The sequence below is a fragment of the Pinus tabuliformis genome, chromosome 3_1 (genome assembly GCF_031772625.1).
Source record: "Pinus tabuliformis cultivar Carrire ecotype Pingquan chromosome 3_1, CPIR1, whole genome shotgun sequence".
NCBI classification, from domain to species: Eukaryota; Viridiplantae; Streptophyta; class Pinopsida; order Pinales; family Pinaceae; genus Pinus; species Pinus tabuliformis.
Genome location: NC_142301.1, coordinates 947738491 through 947757865, shown reverse-complemented (window position 1 = coordinate 947757865; position 19375 = coordinate 947738491).

Below are 19375 nucleotides of genomic sequence, written 5' to 3'. Positions count from 1 at the left end.
CTCCAGAGTTCAAGCTCATCCAGAAAAAATGAACCGGTAAATAACCATTTGAGACCGTAAATTCATCAGCCATAAAAAGCCTTGGTCGTGTTTGCACCGTCACCTCCACTTTTCATTTGGCCGATCATTCACATCCCCTTGATTGTTTACCTATTTTGAGCAACAACTGCGAAGAGTGATTTCACCTAGCCATCCTTGTGACACTGCCGTGATTGGAAAATTCCAACCTGTACCTGGAATCTGCTGCTATCCCTGTTTATCACTCGTTCCTCAAAATACGAGTCTTCTTTGAGCTCTTTTCACTGACTCGTAAAATATGAAAAGTTTGCCGAGTTTTGGCCTTCCAGCTCGTTAAAAGGACCGGAAGAGCTATCCCTCCTCTAGATTTTAATCTTTTTGGACCTGAGGGATTATTGCACAAAAAGATCGAGCACTTGTCTAGTTCAACTCGATAAAGCTATCGAACATTCATCCCTTCTGTATTGTTTTATACTTTTTTGGACTTAAGGGATTAGATGACGAAAAAGGACCTTTGGAGTTAACTTTACGTACCTTTTTAGACTCTCTAAAAATGAAAAGGACCGAGTTGTCTTTGTCGTTGGGCTCGTTAAAAATATTGAATAGCGACAAACTTGTCTTTAGACGAGAACGAGTTTCCCTATCGCTAGGCTCGTTAAAACATAGCGATGGGCTTGCCCGAAGGGCAGGTTATAGAACAAGCATATGTTATCCTCCTCAAGCTTGACAAAAATAAAGAGGTACTGGTCAGAAATGACTGGGGAAAAATTGGGAGAACCTCAAAGCTTAATGGTAGCAAGTCGCTCTTGAACATGACACTTTTGCCTCCGTAAAAACATCGGGTTGGGTTGTTTTCATTCACCGGTCCCTTCACCATGGTCTCCCCATACCATCCATACATGGGGTAATGCTACCGATCCATCACATCAGTGTCGTTATATGTTCAAGAGATGTCATTCAGAAAGTGTCAACCGGGTCCCATCCACTACCATACATCATCTTTCATCCTTCCATGACCGCCACCCTGAATCATATTTCACAGATCGTTTTCACCATCATCACAATTACTAGCTCCGTTCTGTGTCACTGATGTGGGATTCATTAAGGCCCTCCTTTGACAGATCGCTTCTTGTCGACATCAGCTCATTATCCAAGAAGTTGATCTAGGAACACCCCCTCAGTACTTTGAAGCTTGCATGCCTTAATGGCAAGTTTCTCACTTCCGGCGACAGGTATACATTAATGACCTTCGACCGGGAGACTTTGCGTGGTGTTCGACGCCAAATCCTATATTCATGCCACGTGAATTGTGCTGCATTACCTTGAGGGTCATCATCATTATCGGTGATTCCTCTCGCGCTTGTTAACAGTTTACATCATTGACTGGTAATCAAGCGATGTCTTTCCATGTTCGACTCCAAGAAATTCTCACATGGATCGACTTGTACTAGAGTGAAGATCGGACAAGTTTGAAGACCCCGGATCTAGTTTCATCCATCCGGGCTGCGATATATATTCAGGAGATAAAAACATAGACATGTGCAGGGCCTCTTGGTTTTGAACTTCCAGGATAGGAGCATAAGGTATACAAATTGAGGAAATATTTGTATGGCTTGAAACAAGATCCAAGAGCTTGGTACAGTCACTTCGACACTTATCCCATGAAAAGTGGGTGTTGTAGAAGAAGTCATGAGCCAACTTTTAATACCAAAACTCATGAAGGTAAAATTATTAGGGTATGCCTTTATGTGGCAAATCTTCTTTATATAGGAAATATGATGTTAGAATATTTCAAAGTAGCAATGAAAAGAAAGTTTGATATGAATGATCTAGGGTTCATCAAATTTTTCTTAGGCATTGAAATTGAACAATATGCTAATGGAATTTTTGTTTCTCAACAAAAATATGCCACTGACATCATGCAAAAGTTCATAATGATCAATTGTAAGCCAGTTGATACACCAATTGTTGAAGGCACGAAACAAAGAAAAATATATTTAGTTCCACTAGTTGATCCCACATTATATAAAAGTCTTGTTGGTTGTTTGTTATATCTCACTAAAACTAGACCTCATATTATGTTTGCATCAATTTTTATCTCCATGTTTATGCAATCACAAAATATTTCTCATTGGTGGGTTACAAAAAGGATGTTAATATATATTGCAGGGACCATAAGCTATGGTTTGTTCTATAAAATTTTGAAAATAGTTCACTTTCAGGTTATACATACAACGATTATGAAGGGATTTTGGATGATTGTGAAAGCACCTCAGGGTATTCTTTTCATCTTGGATCCAATGTGATTTCATGCGAATCCAAGAAAAATTCAATCATTTTAATATTGTAACATCCCCAAGTAACATCGCAGGAAAATGAATGAAGTTGGGATTTTTATTTTTTCTTAGTATTTACGAATGTGTAAATTTTTAAATTACTTTCTATATTCCCTCCATGACCATTAGAATAACCATCATCATTATGTAGATAAATATTTCGTAAAGACATAGTGAGTTACAAAGCCATTTATTACCATTGTTGTAGCATATTAACTTAAACTTCTAAACATAGCATTGCATCAACTCCATGATTATTTTAACTTAGTTAATCACATAATTGATAATATAACTATCACATCATGTAAGGAAGACACAACAACAAATCACACCATTAGATATCGATATACCCTAGAGAACTTGTTGGATGGAAACCAACAAACATTTAATTTTATGATTAAATGCTCATGAGGGTGTTCACCCCTCACTCAATGGCTTATAAGAGAGTTCATCCCTTAACAATTGTTTTAAAATAGTAAAAAAAATATCATCTGAATTGAAGCATAACTGGTTATAGGTTGTTACAAACATTAGGATATCATTTACCCATGAGGCCATGAACATTAAGTTCTTGCAACCTTGTTCTTCACATTAGTGGATCATCCAATAGTTGGCATTCCTAAATCTGCATGGACCAACAAATTTTTATTTTCCACAATGTTAAATGTGAATTATCCCTTGAACAAGTCACCATCCTTTCATGTAGTTTCTCTCATTAGCACACTTGATATCATCATCATATAAAACATAAAATATTAATTAACCAATAATCAATATTTATTAGTGACACTTCAATGTCTATTTGTGTGCATGCATTAATCATAAAAATAATGTAATGAAATATATTCTTTAACAACATTGCACATGCACTAGTAACAACCAAATCACTATCAAATGTCATATTTCCAACAAAAACTACCATAATCTTGCATGCACTTTCATATTCTTTCCAAAGGAAAGCTAACATACTAGATATTATTCTTGTGCATGCAAATTCATAACAAGCTTTTACGAGAACTAGTCCAACAAGAAATTTTCTTTGTGCAAACTATTATGTTTTCTTTTCCAAAGGGATTAATGCAATAGATTCTATACTTATGCATGTGAATGCATGTTCTATTCCTAAAACATATTTTCCATAGGAGAGTTATTTACAATGGCTATTATGTATAAAATGCAAGTTCTATTTCAAACAAAGTTAACATAATAATTATAATTTCGTGCATACAATTACTTGTCCTCTTTAACATAAAATGACATGATAGCTTATTCTTATTGCATGTGAAACCTATATTTCTTTCCAAAGTAAACTAACTAAATCTTGCATGTAAAGATAAACACATTTCTTTTCTAAGAGATCAAACACATAACGTTTATTCTTTCATTTACACATTTCTTTTCCAAGAGATCAAACACATAACGTTTATTCTTTCATGCATGGAAAGAAAAACTTTCCTCTTAACAAAATATCTAGCCCAAAAAATATACATAATCTTCTCCCAAAAGAAAACTAATACCATAGTAAATACCTTTAGGTGTGCAAATGCATATTATACTTCCCAAAAGAAGGCTAATACAATCAATATTATGTGATTGCACCTTCCTTTTAGCCAAATATCCAATACCAAAACTATATTTTTCCATGCTTGCATTTATATGTTTCTCTAAAGAATCTTTCAAAAGAATCTTAACATAATAAAGCATATTTTTACCCATTTTCCTCTCCAAGAATCTAATTCCATAATATATACAAGGAATTGCTTTTCTCTTCCATTCTTTTTGAAGATTTCAAACACAAAAAATACATCCTTGCATACAAATATATACATATTTATTTTCCATGGAACTTAACACACTAATTATTCTTTTTCCGAAAGTTAGCTAGCACACTAGCTATTATGTATCCAATACAAAATATTTTCCTATCATTTCACACATTAGACAAATTTGTCATATTTCATCAAGAAATAGCATGAATAACAAATAATTCTCAAATAACACATCAAATTGTATTTTATGCAAAGTTTTTTTGTGAAATATTTCTTTAAAAAGTTACTCATATTCATTTCGAGTAGATCAAATATACTGGATATTATTCCTATGCACATATTCCATTTAAGAGTCGAATAATTCTCTTTAAAAATTTAATTCATATGTGTCATGAGAACACACTTGATAATATTTTAAATGAAATAACTTAATCCCTCTGCAAGAATTACTAACATAATTATTCTATTTTTGTGCATGACAATAACTTAATTCTTTTCAAGAAATATCAACATAATTGTTCTATTTTTTTGCATGCAAATAACTTATTCAAAATTAATAATTATTTGTTTTTACATGCAATTAATTTATTTCTCTTCAAGAAAATTAACGCAATATTTGTCTTGATACGTACATAACAACTATTCTTATTGTGTTGAGAAATCAAATGCAACACTATGTTTTTCCTACTTTAGTCATCAAATTTGGGTGCGATTTCTGAATAGCTGGAAATAAATTTTTGAAAACCAAAAATGGTTTTTGTTGAAAATGGGTTCATTAAAAAATTATCTCTCAAGTTTTACACAGGTTTCATGGTTAGGAAGATTCGAATGAATCTTTGCAGCCCATTGTTCCAAATTTAAATATTACATAATTTTATGTTTTTCCAACAACTCTGGACACGGTTTTCAAGAATTTGGAAATGAATTTGTCAATATAAAAGATACTTCTATCTAGAACGAACTCATTTACAAAATCCTCTTTCCATTTTTAGAGATCTATCACATTTTTGGATAAACAAAGACATATTTGGACCCTATTTTCCAATGAATCATGCAATTCACAAAATTATTTAGCCATGAAAATTTTTAAGAATTCAATGGAAATGAAATATTTTAAGAATTCAATGAGAAAAACACCTACTCCTCTATACATGGAATTCCATAGAGTTTTTCCCAAGAAAATAATATTAACTCTTTATCATATGATTTTTTTCGAGCAAATTAATTCGATAATTATTTTTTTCATGAACCATATGAAAACACAATAATTTTCAAATAGAATATTTACTTGTCTATTGGTGCATGCTTGGAATCCCTCCTTCTTCTCTCTTGGCTCCATTCTACAGGTATTCTGTCATTCATTCCCATATTTTACCATAGGTTTACAACAAGTAGAACTGAGAAAATGCAATAGCTTTTCTAAATCCTAAAAGCATTCCATAAATTATCCATAAATCATATTTTTCCTAAATCCTAAAAGCACTCCATAAATTATCCATAAATCGCTTTTTTTTCTAAATTCTACAATGAGTCAATAAATCATCCATAAATCTCTCATGCTTTTCTTTTCAAGATGGATTTTCTTTTGCCTTATGAACAAAATATCACTTATCCATAGCTTTTCTAAAACTATTATTCATTATTTCTCAAACTCATAAAATATACCAACTTGAAAATATAATTTATTTAAATAGAAGAACATAATTTCTTCTAAATAAAATAATTAAGGATTATTTTTGTTAATATACTTATAATTAAGAATTACAAGAATATTCTTCATGTAATATCAATATAAGAATTAATAATATTTAATTATTAAACAACCCTCATTTTATGATATTCTTTATTGTAGGTTAGGCTATGATTACCACATGCCCCCCCCCTTAAAGAGAACATCTTCCTCGGTGTTCTTCTCTTGTTGGAACATTGACTTTTTCTCATAACATAACAATCTAAATAACAATAAATGAAATCTTTTCCCTTCAGAATGAAGGATTTTATGTTCAGTAAGTAGAACCAATAATATTTATCAAAAAAAATAGTTTTCATTGTGAATTATTTATGCAATGTCAAATAATACTTTAATAATATTACTCCCACAAGTACTTATAGAGAACTAGCCCTCCAATCATCAAAATGATAAAAACATTGTATTAAGTGGATGTTTTCTTTTATTTAGTGATTACACAAATCTTTCTTTTCCACTGATGTTGTTTGAAAATTATTCTCTTTATCTCCCATAGTAATTTCAATGCAATTACTCTCTTCAACCATTTTCTTCTATGCATGCATATAGATATTCATTTTTGACATGTTTGTTTTCTCATAGAAACCTACAAACACAACCTAATTCATCAAAATTGTCGCTTGGATAAATTAATAGATCATTCATGCATAACTATAACACATACAAGAAATTAAAGAAATGAAACTTGTGGTCTATTCTAACATCCACATTTTTAGGTGATTTCGAAATCAATAGTAAAATATAGATAGAATTTCATCTAATCATAGTTAATGTCTGGGAATTATTCAGGAATCAAGCATATTAAACCCAATCGTGAACTATCTCCAATAGTTTCCCACCGAGCTAAAATTACTTGCCACTGGAATAAACAACCTCATTGATTCCTTGGTGGTTTCTTCTGAGCAGATGTTTAGCAGAGTCTTGCTTTAAGGTCTGCCAACCATTTTCCTAGGCCTTTTTGTTTTATTTTTTTTCGAAAAAGATTCTTTTCTTTTTCCTTAAAGCATGCATTTCTCTCCTGTTGTCATTTATTTCACCCCACTTACTATTTATCTCCAACTAAGTGATTAACATTATATTTCTCTCCCATTATGTTAATATTTTCCTCTTTATTATTTTCTTCTAGCGATTTTTAGGAGACTTTTAGGGAAGGTCCATCTTGGACTTAACCACCAACAAATTTTCATAAGCTCGCAATAAGTCTTATAAAACACTACATTTATTTCCAAAATATCCTAAACAATGTATTCATTAACTCAAGAATAAAATAAAATATTACATCATTACATCAATCCCATCATGACCTCCGTAGCCATTCAATCAATTCAATGTCTAAAATTATCAATGTCTAAAAATCCATTGTAATTTACATAATTATCCATTTGCATGTTATCATCAAAGCAAAGGAATATTTATGTACCCATGCATCTCTGCTTTACCCTCAACATGGGTCCCACAATTTTTAAAAGTACATTGACGACAATTTGTCACATGTCATACAGGTGATAGACATTCCAAATTTCCACATAACAATGATCATGCAACTTAAAAAAAAAACTTTTACATATCTTGCATACCATAGCATTATACTTTATGTAAGATCCCACCTGACCAACTATATTATAGAGAAATAACAGTCTCATTGAACACTAGGACACAAAATGCTACCTTTTTTTATTCAAATTAGCTTGCAGAGATGTAAGCAACAACAATTGGGGAATTTTGGGCAAACAATTTGCAATCATGAAACCTACAATGATTATAGCATTTTATCAAATAGTTTGCAAGAATGAAATCTACAGCCATTGGGGCATTTTAACAAACGATTTTCAAGCACGCAATCTACAGCCATTGGAGCATTTTAACCAACGGTTTGCAATCATGTGATCTATTTCCATCGAGGCATATTAGAAAATAGTTAGTAGACATGAAATAAATTTCCATAAAGATGGTTAAACTATCAGACAGATAGTAAAATTAGAATTTACAAAATAGAATGAATCATATTAATGTCATAAATGGCCAAATTTCTAGAAATCAACATAATCAACGATCTCTATAGGGAAACGATAAATCATCAAACTTGACCTGATTATGTATCTAAGTCTGAAAAGAATTTCTTGGGAACCAAAGTGGGGTTTGCATGGACTTTAGGAATCAATACCCCCTGATGTTGAGCTGAATCACATAAAAAACTCTCATGGATATAATTATTTAAAAAAAAAAAATTTAGATCTCATTTTCCACTTTTGTTAAACACATGGAATACAAACTTTCATCCATAGCTCTAAATGAAGAAAAACAACCCAAAATTATTCTAATATGAGTTTTTCATTGAATTTAAGTTCACTATATGAATTCCACTTGACTAATTGTTCATTGATAACATCTAAATAGGTTCTTTCAATGTATTTATTTCTTAACACATTCTATTGTCATCTTCAGGGTCAACCCCAACTTCTACATTCTTTAGTTATCACACAAACCATACATGCATTCATTCTTGATAAGTAGTGCATTATAACTTTAATATATTTTTTTATATGCACCATACTCATTATTGTAATAGTATGCATGCAAAGGTTGGTAATTAACCCTCACTATAACTAGTTGGTTATCAATAGTGTTCATAGGTGCAACAAAGGTTTTGTTTCGTTTGATCCACATCCATATTTAAATGTCATGAGCACAATTTTTAAAGGAGCATTATCACTTTCTACTCTTTAATTTGGTCATTAATCTTGCATCATGCATCTCATGTTAATTGCAGTCTACTACCAGTTCAATTAGAATCATACCTAAGATGATGCACATTAGCATCATACCTCTACTTCTTATTTCCTTCACGATTCCCAAAGGGCGACACTGTTGCAACCTTTTGCTGTGATACCACTTGTAACATCCCTCGGTAACCTCACAGGATAATGCATGGAGTTAGGATTTATTTTTTGTAGCATTTTCCAATCTGTAACTTTCTAAATTACTTTCTATATTCTCTCCATGACGATTATAATAACCATCATCATTGCATAGAGAAATATTTAGTAAGAACATAATGAGTTACACAACTGTTTACTACCATTGTTGTAGAACGTTAACTTAAACTTCCGAATATAACATTACATGAAATCCATGATTATTTTAACTCAGTTAGTTAATCACATTCTTGATAATATAAACATCACATCATGTAAGGAATATGCAACAATAAATCACACCATTAGACACTAATATACCCTGGGAACCTCGTATGGTGAAAACCAGCAAACGCTTAATTTTATTATTAAACATTGATGAGGTTGTTCACCCCTCACTCAATGGCTTATAAGGGTGTCCATCCCTTAACAATTGTTTTTAAATAGTACAAAGAATAATCATATGAATTGACGCATAACTAGTTATAGGCTATTACAAACATCATGATATCATTTACCCATGAAGCCATGAACATTAACTTCTTTCAACCTGTTTCTTCCCATTATTGGATCATCTGATAGTTGGCATTCCTAAATCTACATGGCCCAACAAATCTTTATCTTCAACAATTTTAAATGTGAATTATTCCTTGCACAAGTCACCATCCTTTCTTGTCATTTCTATCATCATCACATTTGATATCATGATCAGATAAAACATAAAATATTAATTAACCAATAATCAATATTTATTATTGATCAAGATCTATTCGTCTGCATGCATAAATCATAAACATAACGTAATGAAATATCTTCTTTAACATCACTGCACACGCATTAGTAACAAGCAAATCAGTATCAAACGTCATATTTCCAACAAAAAAATAACATAATCTTGCATACACTTTCATATTATTTCCAAAGGAAAGCTAACATACTAGATATTTTTCTTGTGCATGCAAATGCATAACAAGATTTTAGGAGAACTAGCCTAACAAACAATTTTCTTTGTGCCTACTATTATGTTTTCTTTTCCAAAGGGATTAATGCAAATGATTCCATACTTATGCATGTGAATGCATGTTCTTTTCCAAAAATATTTTTTCCACAGGAGAGATATTTACAGTGGCGATTACGTATAAAATGCAAGCTCTATTTGAAACAAAGTTAACATAATAGTTATAATTTCATGCATGCAACCACTTGTCCTCTGTAACATAAAATTACATGATAGTTTATTCTTCTTGCATGTGGAACATATATTTCTTTCCAAAGTAGACTAACTACATATTGCATGGAACGATAAACACATTTCATTTCCAAGAGATCAAACACATAACATTTATTCTTTCATGCATGCAAAGAAACACTTTCCCCTTACCAAAATATCTAGCCCAAAAACTATATATAATATTCTCCCTTAGGAAAAATAATACCATAGTTAATCCATTTAGGTGTGCAATTGCATATTATACTTCCCAAAAGAAGGATAATACAATTTATATTATGTGATTTCACCTTCATTTTATTCATTAATCCAATCCCAAAACTATATTTTTCCATGCATGCAAGTGTATATGCTTCTCTAAAGATTCTTCCAAAAGAATATTAACACAATAAAGAATATGTTTACCAATTTCAAGGATATAATTCCATAATATATACAAGGACATGTTTTTATTTTCTCTTCTTTTTTAAGAGTTCTAACACAACAAATACTTCCTTATATACATATTTTTTTCCAAGGAATTTAACACACCAACTCTTCTTTCTCCGAAAGTTAGCTAGCTCACTAGCTATTATGTATGCAATACAAAATATTTTCCTATCATTTCACACATCAGAAAAATTTGTCATATTTCATCAAGAAATAGCATGAATAACAAATCATTCTCAAATAACACAACCAATGGTATTTTATGCAAATGTTTTATGTGAACTCTTTCTCAAAAAAGTTACTCACATATTCATTTCCAGTAGATCAAATATACTAGATATTATTCCTATGCACATAAGCAAGTACTCTTTAAGAGTCCAATATTTCTCCTTAAAAATTTAATGCATATGTGTCATGAGAACATCCTTAATAATATTTTAAATGAAATAACTTAATTCCTTTTCAATAATTACTAACATAATTATTCTATTTTTTGCATGTGAATAACTTCTTTTCGAGAAATATCAACATAATTATTCTATTTTTGTGCATGCAAATAACTTATTCAAACTTAATAGTTATTTGTTTGTGCGTGCAATTAATTTATTTATTTTCAAGGACATTAACACAATATTTATCTCTATATGTACATAACAACTATTCATATTGTGCTGACAATTCGAATGGCAACTGTTAGGCCCCTATACTACTAGTGTAACCCCTTATTGTTATTAGTACAACCCACTTATTATATTGATGTACCCATGTAGTTCTAATATTGTTACTATCTTTCCCCATAGAAGCCCACTATTGTTATTATTGTGCCCTTACATTATTATTGTTATGTCGGCTCTGATTATGTTATGACCCCTTAGACTCCTATATATAGAAAGGAGGTCTTTTCATTTGTATCATCAAAGAATTTTTCATTTGTGTAATGTAAAGGAGGTTGCCCCTGGAAGAGGCTTATTTCTAAGGTGTTCATCTATCTTTTCTATCTTTTTGTGAGATGGTTTCATAACATTTGGTATCAAAGCTTTGGATTCTAGGGTGTTGCTGCTCCAAACAGGTCATCGTGGAATTTTCGCCATAACTTTTTTTCTGTGATGTTTCAGAATCTAAAAAAATAACCCATTTGAGAAGAAATCGTGCTGAATCTTGGGTCTCAATTTCAGAGCTTTTCGCACTATATTGGCAGAGATATGATCTGAGGAAGATGGTCTTTTTGCAGACTCCTGAATTACATTCCAAATAGGTGAGCTGGGGAAAATCGTCATAACTTTCTCTTTGAGAATCGGATTGAAATTTCGTAAGAAGGTACAAAAAGAGGACCGACTATAGTTTTGTGTATATCTTTTTCAGATCCAAAGGTTGAAACAGTGACACGTGGCACTTCATACAAGTTCACTCTTCTCGAAAGGTCTATAATCAGGTCATTGTGGGAGATTGTGCATAACTCTTTCTTGGAGAATCCAATTTGGATCAGACTGGTGGAATTGGAAAGAGGACATAGAGGGCTACTACAGGTTGCAATTTCAAAACCTAAAGATCCGAATGTACAGAGCTATAGTCATTTTAGGATCGAGCTCCTAAAATCAAGAAAAAGCAAGATGAGGAAGTTTGATGGCAAGGATCCGATAAATTGGATACTTCAGATGGAGCAATATTTTGATCTACATGGTGTACCACTATTACAAAAGTTATGTATTGCATCTTCATATTTAGAACCAGATCAATTTTTATGGTATGAAGGGCTTTGTTCTCGTAAACAACTTGTTACGTGGTCAATTTTCACGGAGGAAATGATAGCACATTATGAGGATACAAAAAGCAACACCTTCTTTAGAGCAACACCACAACAATTGGAAAGAGTAAATGGGATTTGTGACATAGTGGAAATAAAAATTATGGAAACCAAGAAGCATACCTCTCACAACTATAAAGATGGAAGTGTTGTTTCTCCTAGCCTTCCACAACCTACAAGGGTTACACCACAACAATTGGAAGAAAAAAGAGGAAAAGGGCTTTGTTACAATTGTGATAGAAAATGCACTAAAGGTCATAAGTGTGATGAGAAGAAATTATTTTACATAGAATATGAAGAGGAGGAAGAAAAGGATCAAGAAACATCAAAAGAAGAAGATATATGGCAGGACCCCACCCCAGGGAAATAAGAAATGAATCAGACCATATCTTGTAAAGCATTAGCAAGAATTACCACTCCTCAAACTCTCAAGATAGAAGGACATATCAAGAAGAAAAAGGCGCAAGAAGTGAAAGATCACATCGAGAAAGAAGAAATGAATCCAACCATATCTTGTAATTCATTGATCGAAATTACCGCTCCTCAAACTATCAAGATAGAAGGAGGTTGCCCCCTCGAAGAGGCTTATTTCTAAGGCGTTCATCTATCTTTTCTATCTTTTTGTGAGCTGGTTTCATAACAGCAACACTCTATTTTTCCTGTTTTAGCCATTAAATTTTTGTGCGATTTCCGAATAGTTGGAAATGAATTTTTAAAAACCAAAAATGATTTTTTTTGGAAATGGGCTCATTAAAAAACACCTCTCTTAGTGTTTAAGCAGGTGTCATGGTTAGGAACATTTGAATGAATCTTTACAGCCCATTTTTCTAGATTTAAATATTACATAATGATTTTTCTTTTCCAACAAATTTGGACATGGTTTTCGAGAAGTTGGAAACAAATTTGTCAAATATGAAAGAGTTTTTTTGGCTAGAGCAGGCTCCTTTACAAAAACCTCTTTATGTTTTTATATATTTACAACATTTTGGGATATACGAAAACATTTTTGGACCCTATTATCCAATAAATCATGTAATTCATGCAATTATTTGGTCATGAAAATATTTTAAGAATTCAATGAAAAAAGCACCTACTCCTCTGTGCATGGAATTCAATAGATGTTTTCCCATGAAAATAATCTTAACTCTTTATCATATGAATTTTTTCAAGCAAACAAATTTGATTCTTATTTTTTTTATGCATCATATGCAAACACAATAAATTTCAAATAGAATAGTTACTTATCTCTTGATACATGCTTGGGATCCATCCTTCTTCTCTCTTGGCTCCATTGTACATGTATTCTATCATTCCTTCCCATAGTTTCTCATAGGTTTACAATAAGTAGAGCCAAGAAAATGCAATATCTTTTCTTAATCCTAAAAGCATTCCATAAATTATCCATAAATCACTCCTTAAATCATATTTTTCTTGAATCCTAAAAGCACTCTATAAATTATCCATAAATCATTTTTTTCTAAATTCTGGAATCACTCAATAAATCATCCATAAATATCTCATGCTTTTCTTTTCAAGGTAGTTTTTTTTCCTTATGAACAAAATATCACTTATTGATAGCATTTCTAAAACTATTACTCATTATTTCTAAAACTCATAAAATATGCCAACTTCGAAATATAATTTATTTAGATAGAAGAGCAGAAATTCTTCTAAGTAAAAGAATTAAGAATTAATTTTTGTAATATACTTATAATTAATAATTACCATAATATTCTTCATATAATATCAATGTAAGAATTAATAATATTTAGTTATTCAACAACCCTCATTTTACGAGAGCTTTTATGGGAGCTTAGGCTTGGGATATTACAAATATCTTGTGTAGAGGAATAATATGTAGCAAAAAATTCAGCAGTATGTGCAAGAGTGTAGTTGAGAAGATTATTCGAAGATATTTCAAATTTTATGAAGGAGCCAACTCTTGTTTACTGTGATAATATTTCAGCAATTTATTTATCAAAAAATCATGTTTTCCACAAAAAGAGAAAGCACATTGACACATGTTTTCATTTCATTCGTGACCTTGTCAGTGATGGAGACATAGTATTTGATTTTTGTGGCTCCAAAGATCAGCTTCCAAATATTCTCACAAAGCCATTAGGAAAAAATGTATTTGAATTTCAAAGAGTGAAATTGGGAATTGTAAGTGTCTCTACTTGTAACAATTGAGATTAGGAGGGGATTGTTAGTTTCCATGTATGAATCATGAAATTCACCCAATCCACATTTAATTGTCAACTCGCGGTTCTACCAGTTGTTTCTAGGCTATCATGTACTGCATGTGCAGGCCATAGTTTCCCTACCCAGCATTCAACATTAATTATATATTCATCAATGTGTAACAACAAGCAATATTGTAACAACAAATAAAAGTAACAACAAGTAATAAATGAAACAACAATAAGAGTAACAAAAATTGGAACTCATAGTAACACACTAATAAACATGCACAATAATAATGAAATCGTTGAAATAAATCAAACACACATCTAATCCAACATCACCTCGTTTGGAGAGTGGGCCCAACTCCCTGATCAGGGCTATGGTGAGATAAACAAATCATGATATGCTTAGAATATCAAACTATCCTTACTTAAAGAAATATTACAGATATGTTGTTACAAACTCAAAGTTAGACTATTTCTCCTATAGCCTTTACAAATCTTAATAGCGATAGCTTTCATAGCCTACATCTCTACTTTATACAATTTGTCAATAATATAACAACTAGAATTATGACATTATCCGCCTTTAATTAAATGGTGGTTTTCAAAACAAAACACAATGTAAAAGATAGCAGTGTGTCAATCAAGAGATTGATCCACTGTTACAGCCAATGTTCAAGGATAGCGCTACCAACTTTGATGGCATCATTTAATGAATCATGGTCCTTCTCATTCTCCCTTTAAATCTAAATAAATAATTGAATTAGCAAGCTTCTTAGGTAATAATACCCTATGACTATGCTTCATTGACCAATAATCCATAAATACATGACAAGAGGTATACCTGTATATTTTAAGATATCAATTAACCACTATTGGCATGGAATGGATAAAAAGAATAGCGGAAAGGGGTGAGTAAAAGTATGCAAATATAGCCACCAACAACCCCCCCCCAACTGGCCTTACTGCATGTCCTCAAGCAATTCTTCGCCTACGCAAGTCTAGGTTAGAGGTGTTATGATCAAAGTTAAGATGTGCAAGATCATATTTTGTAGGCATCTCTATTCTTGAAGGCTTATACCGATCTGTTTGGATAACTTCTTTCCACAAATCCTTGCCTATCTCATAAGTTGGAGTGTACTGATCATCTGGCAGGCAAATAATGGGAAATCTAAACTTCAAACCCATCCATTAGACCCCATGAAGACGCATGTATGCAATATACCTGGGTACCCTATTTAGAGCTCGAGAAAAATTAGGGGCCCCAAAAGACTCACGTATCCTGACAGCTGATGATGAGAGCATCCACTCTTTCTGGCAACTAACCCAGGCCTCCTTTTGGTAAGTAAAGTTCTCTTTTGTGCATGTGTCAACGCAACATTTTTGAGTTTCCAACATCTATTTTTTTCATCCCTCGATCCCCAAGAGGGTTTCATGTCTATTATAAACATTCATGGACTGACAATTCCCCATCTAAATGAAAAGTGGCCTATTTGCATGATTTTCTTCAAACATGTCAAGGGCCTTTTTCCATTTAATCTGAATGATAGTGTAGGAAGTAAGGGCTCTTAGTTGAATGTCTCCTACATATGGCACTGGTTTAAATGATTGAACATTGCCCAGAAAGTAGTCATGCATGTACAACTCGCACATCAAATGCTGATCTAGAATATTATGGCATTTGAAGATGTGAAAAAACTGCATTGAATGTTCCATATCATGATTGAGTTGCTGGTGGAGAATTTCTAAACAAAACAATAGATATTGTTCATGGAGGAACAGGGCGTAGCTATGAGCAGGGGCTGGCAAGCCATTTCCTATTGTTCCAAAGTAAACATGTCTTCCTTGTCGGACTTTAATAGCTTTACTTGTTCTTCTAGCCCCTTAATTCGCTTCTGTTGTTTCTCCTACTTTCACTTTTCCTTCTATATCTGTTTTATATAGCCAGATGTTGTTTTCACAACTTGCTTGCGAGTTTTCCTTATTTCTTCCCGGCGTTCTTCTAAAGGAATGATCCCTCATTGAAAGCGAGTTACTATAGCTTGCCACTTCTGAATTTTTGCAGACATGCCAAACTGCCATGCCTCGATCATATGCAAAAATCACTCTATCTCTATAGCTGCTGAAGTCATTGGCCTATCTTCATTCTTTGTTTCCACTAAAATAGTTTTAGGTCATGGCTTCATAACATATTTCTTATGCTTCCCCACGTTTCTTCATAAGTGCCACATCCATTTCCTCAATTTCATGATTTCTATTTTCAACTGGATGTTTTCTATGAATTGTGCCTCATATATTTCCTTAAGAGGGGGTCTCCAAAGCTTCCACATTCATTTGAGTAGGTGGTGCCGGTTCTTGTGTGGCAACACCATGTACATTTTCATCCAAAGATTCTTCAACTCTTTGAACAGGTGGTGTTGGTTCTTTTGTAACGACACCACCTACATTCTCGACCAAAAGTTCTTCAATTGCTTGAAGAGGTGGTGCTGGTTCTTGTGTAACAACACCACCTACATTCTCAACCAAAAGTTCTTCAGTTGCTTGGAAAGGTGATACTGGTTCTTGTGTATGAGCACCACCTGTAACTGAATTGGCAGTCGACTCTGGTTCTGATCCAGATCTTGGGGGGAGGCCCCCAAGATATGAGAAATTGCAATGCTAGAAAGAAAATGAGAGAAAACACAGTAAATAAAACCACAAAGATTTTTTTTTATTACAATGGAGAATAACTATAAAGACTACATTGTGGCAGAGAAACTGTCCTTTTACAAAATGCGACTTGTTACTTATATTATTTTTCAGTTACAATACCACGGGTCAATTCCATGGGTGGATGAATACAATGGGTGGACCTCACAATACCATGGGAAAATTCCATGGGTGAATAAATACCAAGGGTGGATGTCACTTACAATACCATGAGTGGATAAGTACCATGGGTGGATGCCTTTTACAATACCCTGGGTAAATTCCATGGGTGGATGAATAACATGGGTGGATGAATATGCCATTTTCCATTCGGATCAGGTTCTAGTGGAGCAACGTCGACCACACTCTCTTCTATCTCCATTGTGTCTATTTCTATTGGACCGACATTTGATCCTAGGATAATCTTGTTTGTGGCCTCTTCTTTTGCTACTACATCTTATTCCTCCTCCCTTGCAGGCATCATACCTGTAAGTTCTTCCTCCGTTAGATCGGTGAATTGTGGCCAAGCCACAAAGGTTCCAGATAGAGCATTCACCACCAATAATATAACCATCCCATAATTTGTGAGAACCGCTAATGGTTTTCAAGACCAGTGGAAAGATTGTGCCATTAAGTGAAGATTGCTCCATAGGAAGTATGGCATGTCTAAAGAATGAACCTCTGCATGCCAAAACTGAAGACATGCAAGGAGTTTGAAATGATATTTAAAAAGTGTATAGAAATGACCTTCGTAGCTAACATAGCTTATGAAACAATATTCCACCTCGCCCCACGGATATGGAAAATATTTGTGATCATACCCTCTTCCTTTTTGGACCGCTGTTTCCCAAGCCTGCGAAAACAATTCAGGAAACTCTAGCAAAGGAGACTTCTGAGAGAAACATTTATGACCTCCTCATTAAAACCTACTGAAAATTGAAATATCTTCCTCTATGATAGAAATATCCATCCCAGGAACTCTATAATGATTTCCTTCCAGGTTTAACACAAATTCAACTGTGATGGATTTTTCAAATCCTTCTCGCCCCTCAAAATACACATGCCACCCTGCATCCAAGAAGACTTGCAAAACATCTACATTGCGTGGAACCTGTTGTGATCTCTGGTTCATGTCTCATAGCCTACCCACTCGTTCTGCAATGGCTTTGTAACATAACTTTGAAATAACAACGGACCATCGAGGAGGAGTGCTGACAGGTAGATTTCTAGTGAGAGTTGTGATAACGATAGGGTGTAGTAAGAGCAAAAACCGAAGGATAAAGCTAAAATATGGAAAAATCATGGTAGATAATGGTAATAATGCAAGATAATAATGGTAATTACTTCACAGTGTTGGAAAGGACCATTCATTAGTACAATAGTACTAACTTCAAGTCCTGATGTATATGGGTATTGTGTGAAGTATGGTGGAAACTCATGGAGTGTATATGCTTAGCACAAGGTTTAATAATAATAATAACAAGTCATTATGGCATATTTTTCATTTATTATAGTACCTCCCCCCAACTAAGGGATGACTATCTGCGGTCATATCAAGTCATGTCACATGAATTATTAATCAAATCCACAAAATCGATCGGGGACATACCTGGCGACTTACCTTGACAAAGTAACAACAACAGAGGAGTAAAAATATTAGAGGGAGTAACAACACTCGAGGAGTAATGACATTGGGGGAGTAATAACACCCAAGGAGTAACAACACCGCTTGAACACTTAGTAAAAATCACGACAGACTAATAGCACCGAAGGAGTATCATCATCGAGGGAGTAACAAGACTGGGGTACTTAGATGAAAGTCATGACAAAGTAATAGTACTAGAGGAGTAACATCACCGTAGTAGTAACAACACTGGGGTACTTACACCAATGAGGTACTTACAAGAAAAATATTGATAGAGTATTAGCAAAATTTTATTATATTACATACATACATACATATATATATATATATAATTTTATTATATTACATACATATATAGATATATATATATATATATATATATATATATATATATATATATATATATATATATATATATATATATATATATATATATATATATCACGGGTGCAGAGGAGGAATTCCCTGCACTAATAGCTTCAAAACCAGAGTTATTAGAGAGATATTGATTAAAGGAGTCTCTTGAAGCTGGACAGTGATATAATCTGAGGCGATGTCCATTCATGATCAAATGAGTATGTGCCTCATCAATTGTTATAAGTCTAACAAT